Source organism: Engraulis encrasicolus, chromosome 3 (assembly GCF_034702125.1).
Source record: "Engraulis encrasicolus isolate BLACKSEA-1 chromosome 3, IST_EnEncr_1.0, whole genome shotgun sequence".
In the NCBI taxonomy this organism is placed as follows: domain Eukaryota; kingdom Metazoa; phylum Chordata; class Actinopteri; order Clupeiformes; family Engraulidae; genus Engraulis; species Engraulis encrasicolus.
The window spans coordinates 30,442,189-30,468,124 of record NC_085859.1 but is presented as its reverse complement, the minus strand read 5'-3'; the positions used below and the strand labels follow the sequence as shown (position 1 = coordinate 30,468,124).

Genomic DNA, 25,936 nt, shown 5'->3' with positions numbered 1-25,936 from the left:
TGGGGTAGTCCATCACGGGATCATCACCCCCTGAAAACACGAACGTACAGAATTGAGAAACAGCACAACATGGCAAATAGTTGGTGAAGCCGACATTTGTGATCTTTCTCCGATCAACAGGTCCAGCTTAGCTAGCTACTTATTGACCACATAGGCTAACACCACTTCAGAGACGCCCCTTCGCGTTATTAGATGAAACATGTTCTACACATTTGATTGCTATGCTTAGTTTACAGATGATAACAAAAAATGACGCTTACTGTTTAGGCTACTTCACTTCACACCGGCCGGAGTGAATGGTCGCTGTGTTGCAGGTAAGGTTCGGTTCAAAAAGATGTGCTGCCCAAATCTCTCCTTATCAAGAAGAACGACTCTTTAGTAGCCTGATAAACCAGACTAAATGTGGATGTCTAATTTAGTCTGGCCTCGATGCATAATACATCCGAAGATTGTTGATGAGAACAACCTTCCCTCAAAACCCTGCCCGCTTTGATTCAAAACACATCTTTGCGTTGTAATTGGCTTGCCAGATTCCTGGCATTCTGGCTTCATTGAATCATTATGCGAGGCCAGACCCACCTGTAGACAAAACATTTTGGCGTCCAGCGGGTGGCGCTGGTTCACCAGGCTAACTCTTTAGTCCTATTCGTCACATTTCATTGCAGCGGTCGGCCAATGAGGGGGGGCACCATGTAACTCACCACGTAATTCAAATAGTCAATTTCTTCAGGGTGCCAAAAATAACTAGGTTATATTATAATCAATGTTTTAGTGTGTCTTCACTAGGAGAACTAGTAAGCCTGTCGTGTTTCTTAAAGATAGTATGAAAAACTCCTGCATGTCTGTATTAGCAGGCAATTCCGGCTACATGCTCCGAGTGCGAGTGGCCATGGTGGCAAGTGCATTCTGATCAGGCTGCTGCGTCGGTGTCAGACTTACATTCTAACTTAAGTGTAGTAGGCTATAGGCGTATTTAAAAAAAAAAAAAATAATGCAAACATGTATTCTGTATATTAACAGATGATCCAGATTTAAATAATAAAAAATAAAGATATAAATAAATTAATTAATTAAAAAATCAGTGCCCATTATAGGCTGGCACCGCAGGTCCACACCAGGGCACGTGCCCCGGTAAAAATGCTCTAACGACGCCGATGGGCACATATTGCACATATCACACAGCCGTGGCCTTATGGTCTGGTAGTCTGTCTTGGAATCAGTAGATTGCTTATAGCCTACCATCCATGACTGAAGTGTCCTTGAGCAAGGCAGCTGATCTTACATTCCTCCACGGTACCCCATACTCTGTAATGTAACAGTTGCTTTGAGGACGCTTATAAGTTGCTTTGGCGCTAAGTGTAAAATAACGAAAGAAAGACGAATGATGAAACTTGCAGGCGATGCGGACAGCGGCAATTCCAGATTGGTTTCCCTTTTGATGTGGGATGGATGTCTTCCTCTGGACACAATCCTGGGCGTATCACATAGACTTTCTCACAGACCGGGTGAGGATACATATTTTTGGGAAGGGTTTGGGAAGCAAACAAATCCTATGTGCCAATATGTTCTGTTACATAAATAGCAGTGAAAGTTACCTGGTAGTTATTATAACAGATATCATCCATCGCATAATTATGCACCACCAAAACACACCCCCGCTCTTCCCTCCTCCGTCATCCCCTCCATCCACCTGTACATCTGCTCATCTATCCAATTACCATCTCATCCATCCATCCCAGGTGTTTCCCCACTCACACAGTATGTAGCATGGTGCCCTACATGTACAGCTCCCTTCTCCCCATTCCTCCTTCCTTTGCCTGACCCTCATCCCCTCCACCCAGAGCCTGCCATGGAAGTAAGAGTTGAGGTGGGCTCAAACTACACGACTATCAGGGAGTTTCTCGGCTGGAAACTCCCCTTACAACAATCGATGGGCTTTAGGCTAATTCCACTGACCTCAGTTCCCATTGTGCCATTGACATAGTTCCAAGTCAAGACAAGTCAAGTCAAGTTGGTTTTATTGTCAATTTCTTTACATGCACTGGTCATACAAAGAATTTGAAATTACATTTCTTGCTTTCCCATGCAGACATAGACTAATCTAGGTAAGGACATAGACAGTATAGAAATAGACAGTACTCATACATGGACATAAGACAGTATGGACATAGACAGTGCTCATACAGACATTTAAAGTGCAAGACTGGACAACAGAAGACTTGTAGAGAAGTCTGAGTGAAGCTAACTAAGTTAACGTCACAGTTCTGAGTTCTAATGGGCTTTCCCTGCTTGCGCCGTGCGGCCGCCACTCTGGAGAAGATCTCGGAACACATCAGGGATCTCAGACCCAGTATCCAGGAGAGCTTGGAGGGAAACGTCACCTTCTACAACCACAGGGGTGTAGATACGCTTGGCGTTACCTTTCCGTACCAAGTCTCCTAGAAACTGTGTGAGAGGTGCATCCTGAGGATCCGGTTTCACCACCGGAGGGGGCTGCGTGGCCCTATCGCCGTCTGACTGCAAGGGACGATCTCCCCACCCCACGAGGTAAACTCGCGGTGGCAGTGGGGAGGGATCCCGGCCTAGTCATGCCGACGAGTCCTTGCCTTTCATGACTTTCATCTGATGCTGCAAGTCCTTCATCATCCTCTCCATTTTGGCCATTCAAGCTCTCATTTCGACTAACTGGCTATCTTGCTTAGCTTGGTTAGCGTTGGCCTGTCTGGAGTCCGGCCCCCCTCGAGGGCCCTTTGGATGAAACTCTGACCTATAACTCTGCTGGCCACCAGGGGCATGTCCAGGGGCTTGTCTACCGTTTTTGCGATAGCCTTGCCCTTTGACGTTTTGCCCTGGCCCCCCTTTCGCTCCAGCCTGTTTACCTTTCCAGCTAGCCTGGTGTTGGTTTGAAGACTTGAAGACCCCTCCACCTTCATCTATCCATTCATTTATCAAACCATTTACCCCATCCATCCACCCATACCAAAGTCAATTTAGTTTAAGTCCTTTCACTCGGCAGCCATCTTGGCTACCCTTTCAGACTGACTATTTGGGATTTTATTTCAGATAAGTCATGCGCGGAATTTCACGACATAAAGATTGCGTCGAGACGGCGAGATGATTGGATAAGTGACCGCGCAGCTCAGCAAGCAATTGGCTCTGGGTACCGGGCAGGTGGGAGGGACGCCGGCAAACGCCATGTTCGCATAGCCAAATGCTCTCGTGCATTCTTTTGGAAGGTTTTTTGAGTGTTCCGTCTCGTATACAGACGGTCTCTGCCCATACCAGGTGGGTCTCCTCCAATACAATACAGGAGGAGGAAGGTCTCATTGCACAGTGCACACCACTCTGCACCACTCTTCTCCACTCTGCTCCTGCTCCACGATTGAGCGATCTGAAGCAAGCCAGTTAGCCTGATTATCATCGACGTTCAAATCTCTTCGAGACTTGGTCTGACCAAGAGCATAACGATTAACATGTCAAAAATTGGCATGGTTGACCCGGCTTAGTTACCGTATGGTTGTTTGCTTACCGACAAAGTGGGAGGAGTTCCCGTATTTTCGGAAAACACTTGCATTGCTCTTGACCTGACTAGTTGCGAGGCTGAAAGTGTTGCGTCACTAGGAGGGCACAGCCTGGCTACAGCCAGTTGGCAAGCGCGGGGCTGACACATGCAGCGCATAGCCGCATCTCTGGGAAGCAGCTTTTTTATGACATACATTGTTGTGGTCAGTGGCGTAACGACACAGCAATAGGCCCGTAAGCAACATTATCTGTGAGGGCCCCATATAAAGTACAACACGTGATAAAGGTCACATAAAGGAACATAAAATTATGCACTTCTTAGTAGTATTGATCACACATCACACACAGAAAAATGGTGACAGCGCACCTTGAACGGAAATTTGATGACAGCGCATCACCACATAAACAAAAACATGCTGACGGCACACCATGCATGTCCATGAAAACACATGTGGTATACCGCTACACATCCACGAAAACACGTAGGCCTAGGTGACGGCAGACGTAGGCAGTAATCATAAAACCCAGAAAAAATCAGACGAGCCAAACCTCAGTGTATTTGAGTGCATTTAAAACGTTCACTTTACACCTGCAAAGTGACCACACAGACGCGCGACAGACCAATCCAGGAACCCACTAAAACTATAGTCCTCCTATGTTGCCAAAATGAAACTCAAGAGACTAATTGTTAGTCTTTCAGATAGATATGCAGTCATTGCTAGGCATAGTACTAATCATTCAAATACATTGACACTAGCTGCAACCTTGTGTCTAAAATGTATGTGAAACATTCACGCAAATGCATAACTATAACCGATATCTTTTCAAGCACCACCCCTTCCTTCAACGAATGTGCAGTAGCCTACTCCTCTGTCGTTTTGGCATATCTGCATTGAAATGCCATATATGGAGATTTTCCAAAGTCTTCATGAAGACATGTAAAAGCAGAACATGACGAGCACAGGTACAGATTTAAAGCGCACGAAATTTGAAAAAGGAATGTTACAACATCCGAGTCCATCTACATAGCGCAATAACATTTAGCCAAACACACTTCAAAACGGGCTTGTGACAACTTCAGGCTTGTGACAACAATCGCACCAGGCAAAATAAACCCAACTCATTATGCCACGGCCGGCAAAATTAATAACCAAATGTCCTTACCTTACCATAAAACGCTGTCTTGATCTCAGGGCTTCTCGCAATTATTCCACTTGACTTAAATCCACAGTTCAACACACGCACCGCGGCTAGCAAGCTGGATATGTGGCGTGCTAACATTGTTTTGCTTGTCCTTTCCCCTTTTCACGTCTGCATCAAGGCTGTCGTGGAAATGTCCCATATCAGTTGGGTGCTCCCTCGTCGGTGTTGAGCCGGCCAGGTTGTCATCTTCTGTAAACGAGCTGTCACTGTCAGAGACCCCCTGCTTCTAGCACAACAAGGGGGCTAGATACTTTCACGGCCCCCCTCTGTCCATAGTTCTCTTCTTGGTCGCAATCTTCACTGTAGCTAGCAGGAACAACGTCCACCTTTCCCTCTGCGGCTCTTTGAAAGGAGTTTATTTTCGGAAGTTTTTTCAGTTCTTCCAGCAGCTCCTCTTTCCATTTCCTTTTTTGAAATCCGCTCCGGTGCTTCTTTTTGTTATCCATCGTCGCCAACACATTGTTAAAGTTTAGATAATATGATCAGATTTCTTCTATGTCTAACGTGATGTGACGTCTTGCACGTTGCACCAAAGTTCTTCCTGTATGCACGCACGTTACGCAGGCTACGTAACATGTTCAATCAGTTCATCATAACCCATAACCCATAATTCCAAGTCGTAATGTAAAAAAATAAAAGACTCAAATACACTGTATTGTTAAGATATTTATTGCAGTTTGAAACATATTATATGACTGTATTTTTAAAGAACCGTCTAATGAACTGAACACAGTTATTAGCACAGTATTAATAGTAGCATGGCTTTGCCATTGGTGTCGTGTTTAAACGGCACACCATCATGTTGGACGGTGGCATCTGTTGTGATATAAATTCGGTCCGGTCAACATCTGTGAATTAGAAGTGTTACAGGGGAATTTTCTGCGTGTGCAGAGACATTCTAGTCCCCAGTACCAATGGGGGCCCACTGGGGGCCCACTAGGCGTCCTCAAAGGGGCCCCTGAGAACTCGTGGGCCCGTAAGCAACTGCAGTCCCTGCTTACCGATAGTTACGCCACTGGTTGTGGTGATGAAGTTACAGGATCCTCATGTGCCCCCCCTCCTCTCCGCAGAGCCTAACACTGATGGCCGTGCTCTAATTGAAACAAATGTGCCAATTAGCCAATTCATCTCTCACATCCGCTGCCACACACTTAGCGGCCTTATTCATAATTGTCCCCTCCGTCTTTCCTTCTTCTTTGTTTCTTTGTTTCTTTGTTTCTTTCTTCTTCTTCTCTCTGCCTATCATTCATTCTGTCATCCTATGTTCCTCCTTCATTTCTTTCTTTCTTTCTTTCTTTCTTTCTTTCTTTCTTTCTTTCTTTCTTTCTTTCTTTCTTTCTCTTCCTCTCTCCCTGCCTGTCTGTCCCTCTTTCCGTTCATTTTCCATTTTGGTCCGTGCTCGTCGCTTCGTTCGTCTGATCATTGGGGTTTGTGTTTTCATCATTATGGTGGGGCCGTGTGTGTGTGGGGGGGCATGCCGGCAGGAGGGTGGGGCTGGGGGGGGGCGGCGTGGCAGGCGCAGAATTCAGAGCAGTTCTGAGAGTGCTCTCCTCTCCTCTCAGCTCAACTCTCAGCTCTCAGCTCTTGCCATTCAGTGCAGGCAGACGCCTGATTGTAAGCGGCCCAATTAATTGCCTTCTTTTTAACTGGCAAATTTCCCTAATGGCATCACAGCCATGCACCAAATGAGCAAAACACTCTTGCTCCCGCTGCTCAGCCCCGCTGGGGTCGGGCGGGCTCATTTGGTGGCAGCGGCGGCAGTGCGTCATGTTGTTGTTGTTATCCTGAGATGATTGTGTGCGTGTGTGTGTGTGTGCGCGCGTGTGAATGTGTGCAAGTGTGTGTATGCTTGTGTTTTCATGTGCAAATGTCTGTAGATGTGTGTATACGTTTTTTTTAATGTGTCTAACGTCTGTGTGTGTGTGTGTGTGTGTGTGTGTGTGTGTGTGTGTGTGTGTGTGTGTGTGTCTGAGAGAGAGAGAGTCAGTCAGAATGTGTGTATGTTTGTGTGTAAGTCAGTACACCTATATAGGCTACTGTACATTTACTTGTGTATGTGAGTGGGTATGTACGTGTGTGTGTGTGCGTGTGCGTGTGTGTGTGTGTGTGTGTGTGTGTGTGTGTGTGTGTGTGTGTGTGTGTGTGTGTGTGTGTGTTATTTAGTAAAAGAGTTCTGTGACAGCTCCATGCAGCTGCTTATGAGGATTATCTTGTGCTGTATTAAACTGAACAGGCCTGTGATCCTCGCCATGTCAGTAAAATGATTACACTCCTCCACTCTTGCGCTCTTTACGTCTGTCTGTGTGTTTGTATCCGTGTACGTGCGTGTTTGTTCTGGTCAACTATGAAAGCATGCGGCAGTGGGGAAAGATCAATGACCATGAAGCGTGGCGGTCTCTCAAAGAGATGTGATGCCGAACAGCCAATCAAGATTAAAGAGCACATGATTCAAATTGGCCTGTCACAGGGGAAAAAGAGTAAATGTAGATGAATGCAAGCATTTTTTTTTTCATTTTGTGTGATCGTTGCGGAGAGGGTTGCGGGATGGCAAATAAAAATCCATGCACGGTCTCAATAGTGGGTCTGCAGACGTGGGTGGCGTGCATTTGTGAGACAGAATAAGAGGAGGGCCTCTTTTTTAGCCTCTTTCCTGAGCTTTTACGGTGGACATTGTTTTTTTATAAATATATTTTTAGGGGCTTTTATGCCTTTATTTGATAGGACAGTCTGAGATGGTGACAGGAAGCGAGTGACTGCACCACAGCTCCCCTCCTATGTGTGTTGGACATTGTTGTCAGTGTTGCAACTGTACACTGCACCTAAATGCCTTTGTTTATTATCCAAAATGCCTTGTTACCCTTCTTATTATTTTTTCTGCAACTTTTACCATGTGTTGAACTATGCTGTCAGTGTTGCAACGGCACACAGTGCCTTTGTGTCTTTGTTTACCTTTTGCCACTTTCGAATGCATCTTATTCTTTGCTTCATCCTTCCTCTTTACTTGTGTTGGACAATGCTGTCAGTGTTGCAACTGTACACTGTGCCTTACCCTGTTCTTGCTTATACTTTCTCCTTATAAGTCACTTTGGTCAAAGGCGTCTGCTAAATGTTATGTAATGCAATGTAATATAAAAGGGGGGCAAAGAAGAGAGAGAGACAAAAAAAGAAAGGAAGTCAGAGTAATAAAGAATGAATTCTGGCAGTCTGTCCTCACAAACCCTCCCCACTCTCTCTAAAGTCTTTGGCCAAGTTCATAACGCCTTTGCCCATAACAGGAAGACTGCAATTTGCAAAGCCACTGACGCAGCTCTCTGTAAGCGTGGCCGGAGGCAGTTAAGCAAAGCTAAGTTTGCACTTCATAATTAGTTTCCCACCCTCTGTCTCAGCTCAGCGTCTGGTAATTGGTAACAACCCACGCTAATTTCTACCTTCATGACCTGTGCTAAGCTCCTTGTCCCTTCCTCTTTCCACCACCACCTTCCTCCTCTCCCCACCGACCCTGACATCCCTCCACCCCTCCACCTCCCCCCTCTACCCATCCTGTCAACCCCCTTGACAGGTGCAGTGGCTGAAGAACGAGGAGCCGGTGAGCTCGGTCACGGACGACAACATCGACACGCACGCCGACCACGACCTCATCATCCACGAGGCGCGCCTCTCCGACTCCGGCAACTACACCTGCCTGGCCAGCAACATCGTGGCTAAGAGACGCAGCGCCACTGCCACCGTGGTGGTCTTCGGTGAGCAATGCTCTCTTCCTCCTGCCTTTCCCTCATCAATTTGAATTCTAATTAATTGAGATATTTCTGGGCCTTTTGTACCTATAGGTAATTGACAGATAGTGACAGCAGTTTCCAAACAATCAGAAGTTACAGAGGAATGTATGTATGTAGGACAATAGAGAGAAGACTGGAAATGTCTGTGAGGGAGAGACAGGGCAGGGCTGGGAAATGACCCTGGCCAGGATTCGAAACTGGTTTCAACTCAATTTTGACTGAAAATGAGTATTAGGTGTGACTGTATTGAACAATATTATTAATAACAAAAGAATCCAAACATCGTGTACTGTACACATTAATACAACCAGCTTATCCCTCTTCAACCACCCTCACACGACCCCCAAAACTGTTTTCTGTGCCCTTTGTTGATGTGGTGGCGATGGTTGATTGGTTTTGTCTGGTTTTTATCTTCTTCTGAGACAGAGTAAAGAAGAGATGAGCTGAGCTGAGCTAAGGGCTCATAATGTTCTTCTTCTAAGCGCCTAAGCGGCGCTGTGATGTTTTTCCACTGTGTTCCTCTGAGGAGGGGCCTCTCGTCTTCATGTCTTGCATTATGGCGACTCAATTTGAGACGCTCATTAAAAGTCGGCCTGTGTTTTATGGAAGGGAATAATCCTCTGTGTCTTAATCTCGTTGAAAGCAGCGTTCACCATTAATGATTCATCACTTTGGAAGCCTTCAAGCAGATGCATGTTGCCAGGGTTGGACTTGGGAAGAAATAGGGCCCGGGCACTTCTGGCTGAAAGGGGGCCCTCATAATTAGTGGTACAGAACTGACTGTTCTGACTGTGTGGGCCCCTATTTTCAGAAATGTGTTTTTCTTTTTTTTATTCTTTTTTCCATTTCTGAAAATAGGGGCCCACGAGAGTGTGGGGTCCACCAGGATATGCCCACTAAGATGGTCAGTCCAGCCCTGCATGTTGCAATGGTTTTCAACATGGAATGCTCTGCAGTGTTGGAAAAAAATAATAGACATAAAGAAACACTGCAAAACCACTTAATGGACTCAAGAATCAATTAGGGCTTTTAAAGATGATGCGAACTGTCCAAACAAGTGGGTGTGCTGTGCTCCTACAAAGGAGAGAAAAGACTTGGTAAAAGCCTGTGCAGCCGAGCCCTATTGAGCACTTGTAGTTTCCTTTGTAAGATGAACACTGAATGAAGTATCATAGAATAAAGCTCAGGAAAATTGCCTGAGACATGGCCGTTTTCTTTGGTTCTTTTGAACTAATTCACTATGTAAATGGTTGTTTTCAATCTCTCCCCCCCCCCACCCCCCACTCTCCTCTTTCCAAACACGGCAGTAAATGGTGGATGGTCTTTGTGGACCGAGTGGTCGGCGTGTAATGTACATTGCGGCCGCGGCATTCAGAAGCGCACTCGCACCTGCACCAACCCTGCCCCGCTGAATGGAGGCTCCTTTTGCGAGGGCATGTCTGTACAAAAGATCACATGCAACGCGCTCTGCCTTGGTAAGACCACCAATCCGCATGCTTCATGAATACAAGAACACAACAACCTTTCAGGAAGTTACACTCTAAGAAGGATTGTGTCACTTTTGACACATGCACTGTGTTAAGGTGATTGTAACACATAGTGTGTGAAATGCGACATAACACGTGTATTATTCCGTAAAAATGCTGTGTCTGACACATTTTGTGTTAAAAATTGCACATTAATAATTCTTATCGTAAATGTATTTTTAAATGTACAATGTAGCCAAATACTCATCACAAACCAGGACTGTGGTTTGAATATTACACAAAAATAGTTTTTACGTCATTGATTCATTGGTCTTACACTATTATAACCCCTTTCTAAGAATTGACACAACATGTGTTGTCCCTGAGCACACACATTCAAATGGGTTGTCCCATGAGTACACATATTGAGTAATTTCTGACACTACTTCTTAGAGTGTACAAGTTACATTTTTAGACATTGGATGCCGCTACCACTACTGTTGTTTATGCATGCTTTAGGATTATTTGTGGGTGCATTTGCACAGCAACATACAGTACGTCATGTAACCACAACGAAATGTGACTGAGCATTGTGAAAGGGTCAGTGAACAGATGTGCAGTCAGTGCAGTGTCCATGGCGTTGGTGCCGGAAAGAGGGATGCAGTGGTGCATTGGCATCCCCACTTTTGGGCTCCCTAAATTAGGCTTCCTCACATTTTACTACAATGAGTGGAGACAAATGATTGGAGTGTATCAGCAGTAACATTGTTAAGATGTAAAGAATCAAGGAAAAAAAATGCACCACCACTTCAAAACTCGTTCCAGCAACCTTGGTCCCTGAACACTACCATCTCCTCTTTTGCTCCTTGCTCCTCAGTGGGCGGCGGCTGGGAGGAGTGGGGGGAGTGGAGCATCTGCAGTGTCCAGTGCGAGAGGCAGCGGGTGCGGGAGTGCACCAACCCTGCTCCCCACCACCGCGGCAAGATGTGCGAGGGCGAGGCACAGACCATGGAGAACTGCACAGGAGGCTTGTGTCCTGAGAGTGAGTGCTTCTTCTTCTCTCTCTCCTTTTTCCGTCGTCCCTTTACTTTTATTAGTTCTTTTCCCTGACACTTTATTTTGCAGTCTCTCTTTTAGCATAACTACTACATTTATCAATATGTAATTCTATGTACTTACTGTATACCTAACCCGAACCCTACACCTATGTTACAGTGCAGTTTACATAATTACCTCCGCCAGGAGGTTATGTGATCGCCTGGGTTTGTGTGTGTGTTCGTTATTGTATGTTCGCACTGCTATTTCACAGCCTGCCACAAGGTGGCCGGGTGAGCACTGAGCACATGGATGTGGAACATAACACGGATTGCCTGAAAAGGGGGGGCGGGGTTCACTCTAGTGTTATGGTCCACCTCTGACTGAGCACGAGCAAATATTCCACATGGGTCTTAATAATAATTACCTCCGCCAAGGAGGTTATGTTTTTTTGATAATGCTGTCGAATTACTTGCATTCAAAACTTCACAATGCTGTTGCGAGATGGACAATTCGTGCAAATTCACAATGCTGTTGTGGACTGTGACTTAGGTTCACAATGCTGTCGAATTAATTAGGCTACCGTTGCCGAAATAATTTATGACTGTACGTTCACAATGCTGGTAAAATTCATTACATCCCCTTCGCTACATTTAAAGTTAACCCCAAGTTGTTTGCGAGATGGACAGGGATCAGAAAGCCCGACAGCATGCATAATAGCCGAGCACCGGCGAATATTCCAATCGGGTGTGCCTAGGCTGCGCCAAAGTAATAAGGAAAAGGACTGTCTCCTTTGACGCCAGCTCCAAAATCAGTGCTATCAACCTAAAAAGTTGCTCATCAGCAGGCACCCTTGTTCACAATGCTGTCGAATTAATTAGGCTACCGTTGCCAAAATAATTTATGACTGTAGGCTACGTTCACAATGCTGGTAAAATTCATTACATCCCCTTCGCTACATTTACAGTTATCCCCAAGTTGTTTGCGAGATGGACAGAGATCAGAAAGCCCGACAGCATGCATAATAGCCGAGCACCGGCTAATATTCCAATCGGGTGTGCCTAGGCTGCGCCAAAGCAATAAGGAAACGGACTGTCCCCTTTGACGCCAGCTCCAAAACCAGTGCTATCAACCTAAAAAGTTGCTCATCAGCAGGCACCCTTTTGGCTACACCCTCGTTGAAGTTAACAAACAGTCCTGCGAAATTAATTAGGCCTAACGCTGCCTAAGGCCTATGTGTGAGGTGGAAGTGCACTGCTGCGAGATGGACAGTGACCGCAGAGAATTCTGGTTGACAGTGATGTCAAATTAATTAAGTACCATCGCAAAAAAAAATGGAATTTGTGGCTGTGTAAGTTCACAATGCTGGTCAAATTCATTAAACTTCACTCAATTTAACCCCAGTTGCGAGATGGACCACAAAGCCCGACAGCAAGGCAATGCCTATACTGATTAGGTGAGTGATTTTTCTAGGAAATGCCGCTTCACGCTTCAGCCGACAGAAGAACCAGCCTAGCCCATGACAACCATCGTAGGCAAAAAATAGGCCTAACCAGATACGGTTGTCTGTGGTTGTTTCAGTTTTGTTGGTCATTACATTCCCTTAATCACTAATAGTTCTATAAGCGCGTAATCACAAGTTTTCAAAGCAGGTTTATTTTTTATCTTGTAGCCTAGCACAAGGCTGGATTAGGCTGATACATAATTCCACTTAGTCTTTAAAGTGTGATATGAAATAGCTGTGAAATTTTAAATGGTAATACGGGCATGCTGCCAATCATCAAAACCGTTTAACAATGTGACCAGCAACTTCTGACCTTCAATAAGTGCATTTAGGACAGTGCATAGTAAGTTCACAATAGGCCTATAGCATGTAGCACTTTGCCAATACCACAATCACACAGGTGAACAAAACAGACCACAGTTAATCAAGGACATGGTAAGTATAAAAAAAACAGATAATCTAGTTACAACTTGACTGTTTAATTATCTGGACACACTAATGGTGTGTATAAACCTGCATAAATGACCACAGCATGACACAAATATCCTACTGTAGGCCGGTAGCATGTCATTTTTCCGACACCCCTTTGGTCCGATTCGTCAATATTCCGAAAATTTCCCATTAATCCTACAGCCCACTAACTCGAAATAATTAAATTAAATCCTTTGCTCCGACAGCTCAATGTTCCGACCAATGGCTGTTTGGGGTTGGTCATCATCCCAGGTTGTATGTCCTGCTTTTCCCGGTGCCAAGTAGACTTCAGCTGCATGCGCTGCGACGAGCACATAGATGCCGTCTGAGTCTGTTGCCAAGTTTTACAATTGTGCCCTACCCAAAACCATTCCTAACCCTAACCTGTCATAGGCTATTGCAATGTTTCTGAGTTTTACATTTTGACCAAAACTTTCCCTAAACCTAACCTGTCACAGACAGCAGCATGACCACTGCGCAGGCTTCAGAGATGACGGTGATCTAAAGCAGCTTTTGGTCGGAACATTGGACTGTCGGGACAAAGGGTTTCATTTAATTGGTAAAAAGTTATCTGAGACTAAGTGCTGTAGGATCAATGGGAAATGTTCGGAACATTGACGCATCGGACCAATGGTGCGTCGGAAAAATGAGCGGACCCCCTGTAGGCCTATGTGTTTAAAAACAAACTTAACGTCCATGGCGGAGGTCTGCACACTCTGGGTGCATTTCTAGTTACATAATGTTTCCTTCTGTCACATATTTTGGTAAACCGTACCTACCTAATTAATGTAGCAGGAACAGTTAAGTAAAATGTAACTGTCTTTTCCTTTTCTGTTTCTGGAAGGGAAAGGGGTGTCTAACCGTGCAACCACACCAAACGCAGCAAGAGTGGCAATGACGAATGAAGTAATTGACTTTGTGTAGAGGAGCTGGCGGCAAAAGAGACAAAAGCAATATGGACAGCAAGAAGCGCTTTGAGCGACACGAGCGAAAGTTTGTCGTTGGATTCAGCGAATATTACGGCAATGAGTTATGATGCGGTTCGGAAACAGACACCGCAGCCAATTGGAATGTCGGAATGCTTGCATTCTGCTTTTAACACTCATATGCTGTTGCTTTTATCGCTCATGTCACTCTTACATGAGTCGTGGGGCAGTCGTGGCTCAGTGGTTAGAGCACTGGGTTTGCAACCCAAGGGTTCCCGGTTCAATGCCCGACCGAACCACGGCTGAAGTGCCCTTGAGCAAAGCACCTAACCCCCACACTGCTCCCCGGGCGCCACTCAGCTGGCAGCCCACGGCTACGGACTAGTGGGTGTACTTCAGTGTGATTCACTAGTCCAAATAGGATAAATGCAGAGAAAGAATTTTCCAATCCAAATTGGCTTCATTTAAAAACAGCCCAGCGACTCTTTGTAGCTTTTTTCTCCCCTGGTGTGTCTGTACGGTAATGTTGCCGTGTTTGGCTTTTTTCCCAGTGCCATTAACATCATTATCACTCACCACCTGTGTCATCATTTGCCAAATACTCACACTCCCAATAAACCATCACCATTATTGCAATCATCTCTGCAGCCCATCAAATACCTTTTCATCATCATCATCATCATCATCATCATCATCATCATCATCACCCTAGATGTCAATTGATCTGTCTTGAAATCCCAGTGGCACACATTTCTTATGATGCAAGAGAGACCCACATCTTAATGACTCAAAAATAACTCCACTGGGGTTGAATTAGAGATTGGCTCAAAGACAGAAACTAAAACAGGTTACATACGTGCATACATTTTGGTTTTTATCATTGAACTCCTCCTCTTTTTCATTTCTTTAAAATACTCTGCCTGAATTGTATAACACCTCTGAGAGAATCTATTTTAGGTGTATCTTGCAATCCTCAAGTCACATCTGTCCCTGTGGACTTTTTAGCGGTGCCATGCATCCTTAGGCCAGATTCAGACTAGAGCGTCACGGAACGGCAGCGAGACGATTGAGGTCTTTCTGCTTAGTTTCGGCCGGTGTGTTCTTCTCTGCCTTTCACACCAACAGCTGTGAATGTGAATTAGGCCTTGTGCATGGCGTCTGTTGGCAAAGACAGCAGCTGCTGGACATCCCCACATTGTGTGATCTGGATAGAAAAACCAACATGGTTAATTGACAAAGGGACGGACTTTAATCTCATCTCTATCTTTCTCTTTCTCTTTCTCTCACCCCCTGTCACACTCTCTCCCCTTCTCTCTTACTCTGTCACTTCTGTCCCTCTTTCCTCTTCTCTCACTGTTCCTTTCTTTCTGCTCCATTCTCTGTCTCTGCAGATCGAAAGCTGCTGCATGATGTAAAACCTCAAAGTGAGTGTCTCTTGATGCATGCATTGTGTTCCATGGTGCAATATTAATGTTACCATATCCATTCCTCTGGAGATGGCGTTCTCCTTTCACTGCATGATGACCCCTCTTTACATCATATTATGTGCATAAGCGACCAGAGTAAAAAAACCTGATGGAGACCGTCCTATTTCAAGCAGACCCAAGTCTAAATTGTCCTCCAGACCAAATCAGTCCCTTATTAATTTGTCATTAAAATATCTGTCAGTTCGGGGTTTCCGACTCCATCTCTTCTCCCCTCAGAGGAATACGCAGGTACCCATATTTTTTTCCCCCCCAGAAATTACTTTCCTCATTTTTTTTTCTGTTCGGCTCTGCTGCAAATGCCAGCCAGCCATGGCAGATTCTCTCTCCTCAGATTGAGTGGGGTGACTGTGGCAAGTAAACATGTGCTGCATGTTGTTGAATTAATGGGGTGTGATTATAGCATATTAGCCCGTTTAAGAAGTTGCGGTGTGAATCCAGCTGTTTCCTACCCACTACTAGGGCTGCACGATTATGGAAAAAATTTAATCACGATTATTTTGGTGAAAATTGTAATCACGATTATTAATCCCAATTATAGATTTTTTGCAGATTTAAAAAAAATATATAACAAGATGGAATATAACCAAGAATGAATTATATACAGGATGAGCAAAAATAAAATGAATTGTAATAATTATGTAAAGGCAATAGCATGAAACTTAGGTGGACAGATTTCTGGCTAGAAACACCAGCCTGTCAGTATGTTCGTGCTTCAAGGACGCTCTCAAAGGTAGGTCACTACTGCCACGATTAAATCACGATTGAAATCACAACTGCGATTTCACGAATTTATCACGATTTTCGATTATTTTCGATTAATTGTGCAGGCCTACCCACTACTACCACTTCCACCACCACGTTTTTGGCAGTGTGAGGCTGCAAGGACTGTGTGTGTGTGTAGAGGGGGTGAGGTGGGAGGGGTTTGTGTCTCTCAATTGTGGCGGCGGTGACACTTTGTAAATGACAGTCAGGTGCTCATGGTGCACTCTGCCCCTCCAACACCGCGTTCATTTGCGGCGACTTTATTAGCCTGGCACTTTCTGCTGCTTTGTCTGGTAGTGGCCCGCCGCTCTCTACTGTGATCCCAATCAAATCGAATCTAAGCCCTCACCCTTCGTGGTCTGCCCCACCGCTAACTGGGGTGCGCTGACAAAAAAAATGACTGTGCCAACTTTGCTCAAGCAAACTCTGAACAAGCACAGCATGAGGCTGCTTTTAGTTAGAGAGGGCCCTGGTTGGTCTTTTTCCCATTTTCCTCCGAAACTAGCGCTTAGAGGGTCTGAAGCAATATGTTGACCAGTGTTGACCAGAGCCAGTGCAGAGGTTAGAGGAGAGTGCAACCTTATGACGGCCCACAGATAGACACAAACACACACACACACATACATGCTGTGTGTGTGTGTGTGTGTGTGTGTGTGTGTGTGTGTGTGTGTGTGTGTGTGTGTGTGTGTGTGTGTGTGTGTGTGTGTGTGTGTGTGTGTGTGTGTGTGTGTTTACTGGCTCCGAAAGCCTCACCGGGCTTTCTGGGAAGGGCAGGGGCATCCTTTCAGCAACTCCATGTCAAACTCCGGTCCGGGCTGAGGCGAGGCGAGGTGCGTTGCTCATCCCAGAGGTGGAGTAGTGGGTCGGCGTGCCAGATGAACAGATGTTCCTTGGCTCCGGTTTGGTTAGCATGCCGCACCACCATGGCGGTGATTAAAGTTGTGAGAGTTTTGGGCCTTGTTCTCCTCCCCAGATGGGTTCCGAACCGCCAGGCGTATCTTAATACACAGCCAGACATGTGCATGACCTGATTTTGTCTTATTTAGCCACGTTTTTTTTTTTTGGGGGGGGGGGGGGGTCGAGAGGATTTTGCTCTCGGTTTTGAGGTATGTGCTGCACTGGCAATATTGTTATTAGTTATCAATAATGATGTGCTGCTACTCAGTCTTTTGTGGAGGACTGAAAACAACAAGAAACCAGAAGGCTCGAGCTGCACATTTTCTCAAATTTGAGTTTTAGACTGTGATTTGACTTACAGATCGTTTCTGTTGTAACTTAACTTTGCTTCTTCTTTTGAAGAAAACACTGTGATGTCTTCACTCACAAGACCCCCCCCCTCTCTCTCTCTCTCTCTCTCTCTCTCTCTCTCTCTCTCTCTCTCTCTCTCTCTCTCTCTCTCTCTCCTGTCTTTTTGTGTCAGGCACGGAAGGCACTAATGATGTGGCCCTCTACTCGGGTCTGGCAGCCGGGGTCGTTGCGGTGGCCGTGCTTGTTGTGGCGGTGACCCTTTACTGGAAGAGCCAGAGCGAGTATGGAGTGGACGTCATCGACTCATCAGCCATCACTGGGGGCTTTCAATCCTTCAACTATAAGACTACCGGACAAGGTGAGTGACATGGCCTCTCTCTCTCTCTCTCTCTCTCTCTCTCTCTCTCTCTCTCTCTCTCTCTCTCTCTTCTCTCTCCCTCTCTCCCTCTCTCTCTCTCTCTCTCTCTCTCTCTCTCTCTCTCTGCGTGTTGTTGGGAGAACATATAATATCCATGTGACACAATCTCCCCAACTATTTGATTTCACTTAGGCAGCAAAACACACTCGGGACTTACAGTATGTGTCCTTTACAGACAGTACGTCACCGGTGGGGGACTGTATCGGAGCCTGCTGGCCACCCAATACTGTGATCAATTTTTCTGTTTTGACCGGCCTGGCCATTAGATATTGCTGCAGTAATCAATATTCAGTCCGAGCTTTTAACTCCCTCTCTTTGTTTACTTGCTCCTGGGGGCTGCCTGAGGACATGTGTCTTTGTTTGATAGTGCTGAGAGTGGAAATAAATGCACAGCAACTCTATAAAGAAATACTGAATGTGAGACATTTGTGTCTGTTTCATCTCACTGGGGGTGTCTTCTATGGCAATGACTATTCTTTGAAAATAAGTGTTGAGCAGGGCTCTACATAGACACCCGCAAAACGGCCAAATGCTGGTGAAAGACCACCTTGCTAACCACTTTGAGCCATTAGTCAGTGTGTGTTTGGCTAATGAGATTAACCTCTACTAGCCATTTTGGCTGGTGATTAAAAAAGTGAATTTAGGGCCCTGGTGTCGAGGGTCTCCGGCATGGCAGACAGAGCAGCTACAAGCCAACCTTATAACAATTTTAGGTCAGCAAAAGTGATAGCTATGCAGGAGAAGGGTGATCCATTCTGGCCAGCTTGTTATGGCCAAGTAGAAGGGTGTATTTTGCCAGCCAGCCTCCCTCTGACCACAACACCTACCCCACTCCCCATCTACCCTTCACCAGCTATTGCAAACAACCCATATGTTCACAAGCAGACACACACAAGCAGACCCAGAGTCACCTTGCTCCCCACCACCACCAGTGCAGTACCCCCCCCCAATTGATTGCTCCCAAGGCCTAGTCACTCATCCCCCTCTATCGCTCTCCTTATCCCTCTCACTCTCTCCTGCTCTCTCTCTCTTCTCTCTCCACCTCTCTCTCTCTCTCTTCTCTCTCCACCTCTCTCTCTCTCTCTCTCTCTCTCTCTCTCTCTCTCTCTCTCTCCATGGTGCGCTGGTGGGCAGTGGGCAGGTGGGGGCATTTGAGGGGACTTAGCTCTACTGCTCCAGTCAGGTCATCAATTCTCATCTAAATAGGCCAAGCTTTTCAGGGTTGCAATACCTGCCTTGCTCCCCTCTCCCTTGCCAGCAGTTATTCCTCCATCCCGTTCAGTTCCGTATTCCGTCCTGTCCCCTCATAATCTCTTCTGCTTCCCACCTACTGTATTTCCTCACCATTGTCCCCTCTTCTCTCTTTTTCTCTTTTTTTCTCTTTTTTTATGGGCCACGGTATGTTTAGAGGGGAAGACTAGGAACACAAACGGAAAGAGAACGAGTGCGAATTGTTTGTTATTATTGCTCAGCTTGAAGTGCAGCAAACAAACAAAAAAATAGACACCCACCCACCTCCCTCCGAGACTTGGTTCCCTTCAGGTCAAGATCTGCGGTGAATGTGAGGACAGCAGGAGAGTCAGCATTGCAAACAAGCAAACAAAAACGAAAAAAAAACACCAGGCGAGCACACAGTCACTAACAGGTCATATCAAACAATACCTTTAACCCATGGAGGCACATCTGTTTGCATAATTATGCATTCCCTAGGGAAGGTGGCTGGGGTTGTGTGGGGTAGGGGTTGGTGGGGTCGGTGGTGTGTGTGCTGCTGGGGGGGGGGGGGGGGGTGTTGAGTCAGCGAATCTGCAGCACTGCATCTACATTGACTCCCACCCAAAATATTCCCATCCTCCCAATGCTCCTCCACCGTTATCTTTTTTTTACGTCCCTGGCTGCTGCATTATGATTCCTGTCAAAAATTGGTTCAGAAAAATAATATACCGTAGCTTCCAGGGTCCGTGCATTCCCCACTGTGTGACATCTGTGCTGGTCCTAGGAGCTGACACTCCCAAGTGCTCACCGTGTCTGATCTCAGAGGTCAGCCACAGGAGGATCTGTTGGGGGTGGGGGTGGTGAGCATCTCCCTGCCTTCTTCCCTCCCTCTCTTACTGTTATAGTGTCTTCTATATCCCCCCAGCAGAGTATCCCCTTCCATTCCCATCCATTCCTTCTCCTACCCCTCCTCTCTTTCTTTCACCCATCCCTCTTTTCTTCCCTCACTGTTCGCTTCTGTACCTACCTAGTGGAGTGCCCCCTGCCCGTCCCATTTCTCTCCCCTGGTCTATTAGTGTGATATGGGGTCACATGGCTCTACTAGCGGGGTCAGGGGGATCCGTGCTGACATTTCAGAGCTTTTTTTCTTTCTTCTCTTTCTCTTTCTCTTTTGTGAAGGCTGGAGTTACCATTCTGGCCCATGTGAAGGACGGTCCCGAATGGAAGTCTACCGACAGCCTGAGAGAGACACTGCGGTTCAGGTCGTGCAGGCTCCTCGATAAACTACTTGAAGAGATCCAGAGAGTACTGCCAAGGGGCCTGCAGAGTGGCTTTGGGAGCGCAGCAGGCACCGGAAGCACTGGGGTGGAGGGCATCCTATCGTTTCGGCCCAGTGAAAACAAGCAACGTCATCAGTACGGATCTGGTGGGAAGCAGAAGGGTTTTGGTGCAGTGAGAGGTGCCAGAGCCAAGATTGTTTACAGACTTGGGCAAGAAGGCTCTCTATGAATCCTGTGTTAAAGTAAGGCACCAGACTATCTTGGGAAGAGCTGGGGCTTGGAGGTGGTCAGAGTTGTTTGTTTGGGTCAGGACTCTCTCAAAGAGAGTGCTGGAGGTCATTGTATAAGCCTCCAGTGGAGAAGCGCACTGCAGATGTACAGTTGAGGATTGTTGGCGAATGCTACGAGTAATCCGTCTCCATGGAGGGTGGGAGATGGTCAGAGCTTACTCTGCCATTTAATTTTATTGGAGTTCTGCATTCAAATTCAAATTAAAATTGTGCATTATTAGCAGACTTTGTGCGGAGCCAAAATCTTTGGGTGGAAGTACATAGGATGGTGTCACCAGGCTAAGTTCATGGCGTTATTAGCCACAAATAGACAAGTAGCGCACCTGAATCCGGCAGTGGGGAGGATGAGATTGTGGTTAATTTGTTTATTTTTTGTAAAAGACTGGAGAGACTCTTTATTTGTTTACAACAAGGGTAGGTGGATGTGGTGCAGCTGCCTTTCTCACAACACAGGGGTGCATTTCTTGAAGTCGTAGTTGCTGCTTTTTTGTTTGTAATGCAATTTCCCATTGGCAACTACCTAAGTTGCTAACTGGCTAACGACTATGCTTTTGAGAAACGCACCCCTGTTTTGTTACTGTTCCTTCTTATAAGGTTAAGGTGAAAATGAAGTGTGCCTTTTCAACTTCTTCGTTGCCTCGGTCAAGCTGTCCATTTGGTGAATCCGGAAAAATAAAAGATCTTGGGGGGGCTCAACAGACCCTGTGGAGGTTTTATCGTGGGTGGTAAGATGTAGTTTAAAGATGGAATATGCCTATTACAAACTGGTAAATTATGTAAAATCCTTTCTGGGTATTTAGGGACCGAGAGGAATGTTGTGTAATGTGGTTGCTTTTTTGTTTCGTACTGAAAGCCTTGTATTAAGTTATTGACATTGGTCCAATAAAGGACTTTTTAAACCTCTCTTTGTCTTTGTATTTCTCCTCTTCTCTCCTCCCCTGACCCCCCCCCCCCTTCTCTCCCCGCTTCCCGTCCCCTCCCTCACAGAGGGTCAGAGGAAGCTCCAAATGAGATGCTGTATCTACAGTATGTCTGTGGTTTCTCTGCCGCTGCCCGCTTTCTTGGTGCGGTTGTAGACCAGCACTCCCTGCTGGGTTGCCAGATGAGAACAAAAATGCTCAAAACCCACCTGAAAGCACTCAAACCGACCAATTCGAACGTAATTCGACTGATTTCTATGACCATTAATCTGCAGGGGGAAAAAAAACGCTTTTCATCTGCAGACTCCCATCCTAAGCAACCCGATTGGACAGGAAATCCTGGCCAAAAAAGTGTTTTGTTCAGTGTCACCGTCTCAATGTTGCTTCCCTCGCTCCTCATATAAGGAATACTGTAGGCCTAATTGTACAACAAAATGTAAGCACGGGATGTTTGACAAACAAAGAGATGGTTTACGCACACAGCAGTCAGTTTGACTAAACTTGTTGTCACTTCAAAGAGACAAAGAGCAAACAGGAGCCGTATAATGAATCAGTCTTCATACACAATATAAACCACATAATATTAGTGGGTGGTTTCGTGCATATCTTTATTAAAAGTCATGCTTCATCTTTGCTTCTCTGTGTTTGTGTTTGTGCGTGTGTGTGTGCGTGTGTACGCATGGGCATGTGTGCACTTGCATGCGCGTGTGTGTGTGTGCTTGTGTTGTGCATATGATTTGCGCTCTCTGCAGGGCATTTGTAGGAGGATAAAAGAGAGACCCTGACATAGCAGTATTTTGAACAGGAGGAAGAATAAAGTGTGAAGCTGCACTCTTACTGCTGCACGTTGCTGCACGCTTATTCTGAGCACATTTAAACGTTCTGCTTGTGATGTGATGAAGAAACCTCGGAAAATGGGATTTTAAAAACTATGATTATAGTTTGGGTCACGTGATTGGCCAGTGAAGGAGTAAAGGAATATCCAAGAAAATAAACAGTTGGAAGAAAGGATTTTTAGGCACAAAACCATTTCCACTATTCTCACAGTTGAATGGTAATGATTATAATTACGATCAGTTTTTTGCTCATGGTATCAGTTGCGATCCACATTGGGAAGAGAAAAGCTCTCCAGCTTGATGGCTTTCGTCCAAAAACCTTCTTCCTGCTTGTACTGGGACCAGCAGTTTGTGTTGCACATAAAATTAGCAAAAAGTAGGGACATGGTAGGAAACAATCACAGCTACCATTGCTCAGTCAGCCTCATGAGACATGTGTATGTGCATGTAACTTGTTTTTTTATGGATAGCCTACGTCATCTGCATGTTACCCACATCTTATGTGACAAGTTAAAAACCTTTAGAACTTTACTTCACGTGTCACTGCATAACACATGCCACTAAATCATGTACCCCCACCCCCCCGCCCCAGTAATCATTGAGAGTTCAGAACTAAACCACAAAAACACAAGTTGTTGCCTTCCGTCCGCTAGGTCATGAAACAATCATAAATGCTTTGTGACAACAGTAACTCGTGCCTTTCGTGAAGTCCTTACGAGAAAAACTGGAAAAAAAAATCAACTTAAAGCCTTGTGGTGCCTTTACGAATAGCCCCGTTTCTCGTGGTTAGGCGACGAAAGGGGGAACTGACAATTGGGGTAGCCTAGTTTGGTTCTGGGGGGAAGAGTAATGCCGACGGACGTCAACAATCAAGCGCGAGTGAAGGCTAACTGGAAACGACAGTAATCAAACATTTCAAACTAGTGATTTAGGGTGAAGTTTAGGGTTAAGGTTAGGGTTAGGTTTAGGGTTAAGGTTGTAAGGGACAATGTTGGAGGAAGCTGACACAACGACAGCGCTCCCCTCCCGGAATGCACGCTACTCTCTCACTCGCTCTCTCTCACCCTCTCTCTCACTCTCGACGACAGCACGCGTTGCCAAACTACGAAAAATGAGGCTATATCATAGCGGCACCACAAAGCTTGTAGTTGATTTTCCACGAGAGTGGACTCTTCGTGAACACTTTATGTTATTTAACAGCTGAATATGTTGTGCAGGAACACATCAAGTCAAGTGTTACCACATTGTTTCATGGCATGACGTAACATTCATAGGCTACCAAACATTTAATCAGTCATGAATATTTTATGTGCCGTTTATGACAACTGCTGAATGTGTTATGAACTCACCCATCAAGTACCTAAAGATCTCCACCAGGTCTCTCGTGAAGATGCTAATCACGAATTCAAACATAAAGTTTGTCTACAGTATGACTTCCTGTAGTAGCTACCCTTACTGTATGGCTCCTGCAGATGAATGTATACTACTTTGTAATTCTGTTCCCCGTTTCCAAGCTAACAAGGAAATAAATTGACCTGAATTGAAAGCATTTCATCGTCTACCATTGACTTTTCTCTCCCTTTGTGTCCCTTTTGCTATGTGAACTCCTTAGAAGACGTCAAAAAAGAAGAAAAAAAACAGTGGCACCTTGCTGTGAAAGAGAAGCGTTTACCCACAAAAAATATGATGCAACTGCCTCTATGCTTCTTCATGCTTTTATCTGCATTTGAGTAGGCCCTATATCAGACTTAAATGAACTTTGATTCTTTGCAAAGTTGAATACTCTTTGTTTTCAAGCATTCAGTGCATGCTATTTCCATTTCAAATCTATTCTTTTTTGTTAATTTCATTATTTAGGCCTACTTTTCTAACATTTTAAAAAAAAATCACATTTATTCTATTTTTCTTCTTTTGGTATTCTTTCTTCACATATTTATTTGTTTTCTCCTGGTAATATTTCCTTAGCTTTGGTAAATTTAGAATCACAAGATCACAACAGGGATGCATCCTGTTTGACCGCATGCATACTGTGAGCCAAATGGGGCCACCTCAGAAACCTGAAGTCATTATCCTCATATTCCTCCTAGATGAACTTCTTACCTGTTTCCAACCACACAACATCAGGCCTGATTTACAGAAACGTGTGTTTTCTGGTCTTCTCCCTAATGAAAGATCAGTAGTCACTTCAACTCCAGGTAATTAATTTGAAAACCCTTAAATGCTTCAGCGTGCTCTCGCCGTAGCGCATAATGGTATAAGCCAAGAGGTTCGAGACGTGCCCTGTCTCTCAGCATTAGCACCACGGCGTGTGAAATCTGAGGCTCAGAGGGATTTTTAATCGGAGGCTTGATTCCGAAGCGTTTCCTCAAGGTATCCCTTCTGCGTGGAGGTCCATTTTATTAACTTTGTTCATGCCACTTCTGCACTAACTTTTTTTCTCCTTCTTCTCTACTTCTTGTGGTGGCTCTCCAAACTTTCAAAGATACCTTCCTCCTGTTGTTCCTCCTCCTCCTCTCTCTCTCTCTCTCTCTCTCTCTCTCTCTCATCAGATTGTTTTACTCCCTACTCTTCGGCATGTGAAGGAGGTAAGAGGAGGAGAGGACTTTAAAGGAGTCTCTAGCTTATTGGGTGTCTGCGAGGGCTCAAGCTGATGTCTGTGGAAATGTAATTGTGCTGCGCTGAGTGAAGGTTCCCTTGGCAAGTTCCACTTCTGGGCACATAAAAAAACTTGAAAGAACAGTTTTTAAGTTTTAAGAGTTTATCTGACAACTCCTAGACAGCAACACCACTGCAGTTGTGTACTCTCCTCATACTCATATAAAAAAGACGAGAAACAGACATAAATATAATCTCCTAATGGAGCGAGACGAGGCAAAAACCCATTTATCACACAACATTCACAATAGAGACAAATTTTAAAAAAGGGAAACATGACTAAATAAACAAATAAATAAATAGCAAACATAATAAACACCATCATCCTTTTTTTATAGACCATCATCCTTAGCGTCTGCCGATGTTCAACGTGTGTGAAACTTAACGATCTACCTCAACCCCCTAAAAATAAATAATACATTACCCTCCAGCCCTGCACCCCATGCTGCTAGACAGCTGGGTGAATACATGCTTGGCACACACCAGTATGCGGGATCTGAGGTCTGGACTCTCTGCCGGTCTCTTCCTGAGACTCTCTCTCTCTCTCTGTCTGTCTCTCTCAGCCTCTGCCTGTCTCTCTCTCTCTGTCTCTGTCTCTCTCTCTTTCTCTGATTCCCCCCCACCACCACATCGCTTTCCATATCTCTCTCCCCATCTCTCTCTCATCTCAGTCTGTGGCCTAGTTTGAAGCTTGGCAGCTGAGAGGCTAACGCCTGATGCCCAGCCAGGATCCCCTCAGAGCCTGCCCACTCCATGTCCGCTCAGTGAGGTTGCAGAAGGGGGAGGTTGGGAGCATGGCATGGAGGGGAGTGTCCCTGTGTGCTTCACAGACTCCACAGACAGGGAGCTCTTTCACCTGCTGCGGGAACTGAAGGTCAAAGTTCAGAGCTCTTTTATAGGCCTGAACGGCCATCCGGGTAGTTTG

The 25,936-nt window shown here is 45.5% G+C and overlaps 1 pseudogene; it reads left to right on the top strand.

Annotated features, from left to right (window-relative positions):
• LOC134444430 (netrin receptor UNC5D-like) overlaps window positions 1–25,936 on the top strand; it is a 78,312-nt pseudogene that overhangs the window by 35,888 nt on the left and 16,488 nt on the right.